Source organism: Symphalangus syndactylus, chromosome 4 (assembly GCF_028878055.3).
Source record: "Symphalangus syndactylus isolate Jambi chromosome 4, NHGRI_mSymSyn1-v2.1_pri, whole genome shotgun sequence".
NCBI lineage: Eukaryota > Metazoa > Chordata > Mammalia > Primates > Hylobatidae > Symphalangus > Symphalangus syndactylus.
Window position 1 is genome coordinate 72,206,676 of NC_072426.2, and position 6,135 is coordinate 72,212,810.

The 6,135-nt window shown below is 41.6% G+C and overlaps 1 long non-coding RNA gene across 1 annotated transcript; it reads left to right on the top strand.

The window, feature by feature from the left end:
• The first annotated feature begins 302 nt into the window (after positions 1–302).
• On the top strand, positions 303–3,010 carry LOC129480782 (uncharacterized). The gene is made up of 3 exons (XR_008657127.2): positions 303–404; positions 929–1,020; positions 2,678–3,010. It is a non-coding gene; the product is annotated as an uncharacterized lncRNA (long non-coding RNA).
• The last annotated feature ends 3,125 nt before the right edge of the window (positions 3,011–6,135 follow it).

The following is a 6,135-nucleotide window of genomic DNA, read 5'->3' on the forward strand; positions in this document are numbered from 1 at the left end:
CCTGCTCAAGTTCTAATCGGAATGAATTATAGATACAGGTGAATCCATTATACTTGGTGAATGTAAGTTTTAGGCAAGATGTTGTCCACTCTCAGGATTTACATTTTAAGATCTCATCTTCAACTGTGGAACAAAAGTTGGGGTCCCAAATGGAAAGGATAGGAGGCAGCAGGCAGGAGAGGGCTGGGTGACAGTGGAATTATAGATTCTTCTTTTAGAATGACTGGAGTGGATGTTCTGAAAAGGTTGCTAGGCTCTGCCCTACCTCCTCCAGAGAGATCCAGAAGGAAGACCAGCCCTGGGCTGCCTGGGTGCCCCTGTCAAACCTATTTTCAGGCCAGGCACAATGGCTCACACCTGTAATCCCAGCACTTCGGGAAGTCGAGGCGGGCAGATGGCTTGAGGTCAGGAGTTTGAGACCAGCCTGACCAACATGGCAAAACCCCATCTCTACTAAAAATACAAAAATTAGCCAGGCATGGTGATGCATGCCTGTAGTTCCAACTACTCAGGAGGCTGAGGCAGAAGAATCGCTTGAACATGGGAGGTGGAGGTTGAAGTGAACTAAGATCGAACCACTGCACTCCAGCCTGGGCGACAGAAACAAACAAACAAAAACCTATTTTCAGAACCTGCACATATTTGGCCAACTTTCTTAGCAACTCGCCCTGTGGCCCGGACCCCCACTGTGACCTAACGCAGCTGAGTACCTGGAGCTTTTCCTCCTGCTCTCCAGCCTCGGTCCTCACATCTTAGCCTTTCCCCTTCCTCCCATCTCTTTTCCTTATCTGGCACATATGATGCTACTCCTAACAGTAGCAAACAGAGCATATTTACACCCTACATATATTAACTCATTCAATTCTATTTTCTTAGCATTTAGAAATTTTAAAAATGCTGTAATCCTCCCTTTGTTCTCATCCCAAAGTGCATTCTTAGGTTCCTTGTATCATTTTGGCCTCTGACAATGTTTGTGACAACAAAGTGCATCACCAGAATGTAACTTCTTTGCAAGCACAGGTAGTGTTTTCTTCTGAATTCTTCTGTTGCCTCTACTCTGCTCCTCCTTCACCTCCCCACCTCTCCACCACTCACCTTCTCCTAAGAGCTCTACTCTAGCATTTGTTGCATGTTCCAGACCATTCCAGGAGCTTGCCAGTGAAGTCATTAATTCTTTCTTTCTTCTTCTTCTTCTTCTTCTTTTTTTTTTTTTTTTAAAGAGACAGGGTCTTGCTCTATCACCCAGGCTGTGTATCAGTGCAACCATGGCTCACCGTAACCTTGAACTCCTAGGCTGAAGCCTCCCAAGTAGCTAGGACTACAGGTGTGCCACCACCATGCCTGCCAAATTTTTAAATTTTTTGTAAAGATGGGGTCTTGCTATGTTGCCCAGGCTGGTCTCAAACTCCTGGTCTCAAGCGATTCTCCTGCCTTGGCCTCCTGAGTAGTTGGGATTATAATTGTGAAGACCACACTGGACCTTAATTCTATTTTCTCCCACCCTCCTTCTTTCTTTTCCACCACATATTTGCAGAATCGTGATTGTCCCTCAAAATTGGCTCCAAATGTTTCTCTATTTATTTAAGGAGTAAGGTCATCAGCCCTGAAACCCGATTCTGGCCATAGACACATCTCTCCAGGCTGTGTTGGTAACTAACCTGTCACTTGGGAAGAGCCATAAATGATGACCGTTGCACCCCACGCCCTCGCACTCCCTCACTGAGAGAAGTCTGTGGGCCATATGGAGGCTGCAGGCAGAGGCTGCTTCCGAGCTTCTCCCCTTCTCTCCCATTCCTTTCGAGAGAAAAAGAAAAGCCCTCAGCAGAGCTCCACGAACCTCCCTGGGCCAAAGTGTGAAACAAAGAAAATATCTTTACAACACACCATAAGTCACCATGAAACGCAGGCCATCATTTTCATGGTTTTGATAAATATGAGCTGTGCTGAAATTAGAGATCATAAATTTGGGAGCCAAGAGGAGATGACTTAGATTTAATAGAACAAACTGCTACATGAATCTGTCTTATTAAAGTTAATTAAAGGAAGTGGAAATGGTCATCTATTAACAGAATTTAGCCCTCCAAGGAATATCGTTTGTGAATACAAATCCCTTCATATATACATGTGGGTATGATGTGTGTAGATATCTAGTGGGTCTATATTTATATATATTTCATGATTTAAATAATGAGACTCAAATATATTTTTTCTGATCTGTTAATTACAAAGGTCTAAAGTAAACATTTTAAAGGTCTAGAATCAAATAATATTTCATTGTATAGTAATATAGATTAACAATCATAAAGAATAAAATTTTATAAATTTTTCCTAGTACCCACATGCCCACATATGCACACAGAGTAGGCCTGTTTTCCCATGTTATGTTTGCAACCCTTTCCTGGACAATTATGCAGGACATATTTTAAAATGTCACTATCCAAAGACATTAAGGAATCCCTTACAGACTTCTGTCTTCCAGATCACTAATATCTTAAGAAAGCAAATATAACAAGGTTATTTTTTAATATTAAAAATAAAAAGGTAAGAATATACATTCAAAAGCAGAGATAGTTACCTGTGCTATCTTAAATCACTTTGGAAAAAGTGAGTCTGCTTTTGAATATAGCCCATCATGAGTTTTATATTTAAATTAACCTCCTTATTTTTTATCTTCAAGCTCACCAACTGATGGATCCCAGCCTGCGGTAGTTAATCCTATGGATTTAGGAGAATTCAGGCCATCATTCCAAGACCTGGACTCCTTTGAATCGTTTCTGCTCTTACTGAGGTCTGAGCCCCTACGGTGCATGAGCTGAAGGAACAATTAAAGATGAAGAGAAAAAGGAAAAAGAAGTTTCTTCAACTGAGTTGCCTAAATAAAAAAGCTGGTGCATGCCAAAAAATTTGCAAATCAAATCACTACACACTAATCTGGAATGTCAGCAAAAGTGTTGACATAGGGCTTAATTGCTGTAAGCTATACAGAGAAAGTGTCTGTCTATCTATTTGTTTACAAAATCGAAGTGTAAGGCTTTGGAGATTAAAGGCTATGTCTGGAATCTTACAAGAGTACAGCATTGTCTGTAGATGTGGCAGGATTTAACTTTCTTTCTTTCTTTCTTTCTCTCTTTCTTTCTTTCTTTCTTTCTTTCTTTCTTTCTTTCTTTCTTTCTTTCTTTCTTTTTTTCTTTTTTTGAGACTAATTTTGCTCTGTTGCCCAGGCTGGAGTGCAGTGGCACGATCCCAGCTCACTGCAACCTCCGCCTCCCGGGTTCAAGCTATTCTCCTTCCTCAGCCTCCTGAGTAGCTGGTATTACAGGCACATGCCACCGTGCCTGGGTAATTTTTGTATTTTTAGTAGAGACGGGGTTTCACCGTGTTGGTCAGGCTTGTCTCGAACTCCTGACCGCATGATTCACCCGCCTCAGCCTCCCAAGTGCTGGGATTACAGGCATGAGCCACTGTGCCCAGCCCAGGGTTTAACGTTCTTAACATCTTCCTCTGTTCTCCCATGCTGGTGGTGATACCAGAAATGGAAACAAAAGAGTGAGAAAAAAAAAACAAAAAACACAAGTGCACAACGATTTCCATTGATTTTTATTTTCAAATGTAAATTCTTGGCCACATACTAGAGAATCTAACAATAAGGAAATGGTTTAAAAACTGAAGTACACTGTGCAAAATATGGCACAGTCATGAAAAATGTAAGCTGTGGATCAGGCATAGTGGCTCACACCTGTAATCCCAACACTTTGGGAGGCTGAGGCAGGATGATCACTTGAGGCCAGGAATTTGAGACCAGCTTGGGGTACATCATAAGACCCCCACCTCTACCAAAAAAAAAAAAAATTGCCAGGCTTTGAGGCATGCACCTGTAGTCCCAGCCACTTTGGGGGCTGAGGCAGGAGGATGGCTTGAGCACAGGAGTTTGAGGCTGCAGCGAGCTATGATCATGCCAGTGTACTCCAGCCTGGGCAAAAAGCAAGACCCCTGTCCTCCCTTTCCCCAGCCCCTCAAAACGTAGGGCTTGTAGTAACACGAAAACAAGGCTCAAGCTATAGGGTGGTTATTCAGCTGTGGTCTCCATCTTGGAACCCACGTTGCTCTGTGGTGCCAAACCTGGAACTGTGCCAATCACATTTCTACTTTGCCTGCTGGCTCCCTGTTTGATTCCACCAACAGAGGGCACTAGAGGGAGATTGAAGACATGAGTGCAGAAAAGGGACATGCCCCTTTCTGTCTGCTGCCTGTCTTGGCAGAGATACCCACGTGGCCCTTCCCTCTGGACAAGCAGCTGGTCTCACTAGCACTTGGCTCCAGCCTCCAACTTTGTAGCCACATCTAGAACCAGCCCCACCGCCTCTCCTCTTGGAAGTGTCAACTTGAGCCCTGGTAGCATCCGCTCCCCAGAAGCGCAGGCCCCAGTTCTGCAACACGCCTCCCCCGCACACTTCTAGGTTCTGATTACCCCAACTTCTTTCCTTTCTTCCTCCAGCCCCAGGGGTGAGAGTTGCTTCCTAGGGTTACTATGCCTGTTTTATTTCAGGGCCCCTTTTCCGTAAAATCAAATTCTCTCTGCTAAATAATTAGTGTTAAAATAAATAAATAAATATTAGTTTCTATTTTTCTATAAATAATTAGTTTATATTTTCTTGACTGATTAAACAAAATCAAGGAATAAAAATGTATGTACCATGAACACAACCACATGAAGCTGTGTAAACAGATCTCTGGGAAAAAGCACTGGAAGGAAATTTACCAAAATCTGAATCGCGGTTGCATTCAACATGGTGTTAGGCTTATGAGTGAATTTTTTTCTCCCTTCATCCCTATTTTGTGGATTTTTGGGGGGAAATACGGTTACATTACTTTCATAGTAAAAATATAAAATTATACATTTTTTAATGAGAAGATTTGATTCCAAGTATGAATAAAAGCATATTTAGCCTGAAGAGAGTCTGGCCTGTAAAAATCAGACAAATTATAATCTGGGTAATGAAAAGTGACTGCAGATATGATCAAAATTCCACTGGGGATAACTTTTGAAAAAGAGGAGCAGTAAAGACCAGAGTGAAGCAAGTGATGTCATAGCTCTCTAAGAACAGAAAAGGGTATGGTTCAAAAATAACAAAATGAGACTGTTGATGGGACCCTCCAGCGGATTCTACAAGCCTATTCCATAGATAACCCATGGACACTGGAAGAAAGCCTGGATTCACAGAGACTAGGTTATGCTAAATTCACCTTACTCCCTTTTATTGCTGGGTTATTATGAATTGATCATGTACTTGCTTCTTTATTTATTCATTCATACAACAAACATGATTACCTAACTACTCTATTCCAGGAACCACCTCAGTGATAGAAATAGAAAAGTGAACCTCTAGTAGGAGAGACAGGTAGATGACATTTAGATGCTGTCAACATCTGTCCTGGAAAACAAATCATTCTAATTTAAGCTTTCTATTTTACCCAGTAATATGCAAAATGGACATCTAAATCTCATCCCTGTGCCTCACTGACCACTAACCCCACTCCAGTCCCGGTGGGGAGTGGATTACAGGCACCAGAGAGAGTTTCAGATGAGGCAGAGATTGACATGGGTGGGAGTGAGGGGTGGTTCAGGGGTGCAGTGGAGTTGGGTTAGGCACCATCTGGCAGCCAAAACACATAAAACCAAGTGGCATATGTTTTTTCACACTCGCTCATCTCAGCAGGGGCTATCAATCACTCTAAATAAGATGTCTGCTCATTCTCTTGATTTCATATGAATCTTAACTGGTCCACACTCAGATTCTCTGAATTTTTCCTTAATGTTGCAGGGGTCAAATGCATTTACTTTCCAGTAATAAAGAGATTTAGCTGTTTAGTCATGGAACTCATTCTATTTTTAATGTGGACATTCTTGTTTTTTTTTGGTATTCTTTCTTACTTGGTTTATCTTATTGATTAAATATATATAGGAAATTGGTGTGGGTGAATATTTGTCTATAATATGATCTTCCATTCTCAGCCCTAGACTAAAATAAATGTCTAACTTTTTTTAGTACTCTCTGTTGTAGAGCTACATCTTAGTTAATGTTCTAAAGCTTTATTAAAATGATGGTTGGAGGGACAAGACTCAAATCTCTTAGA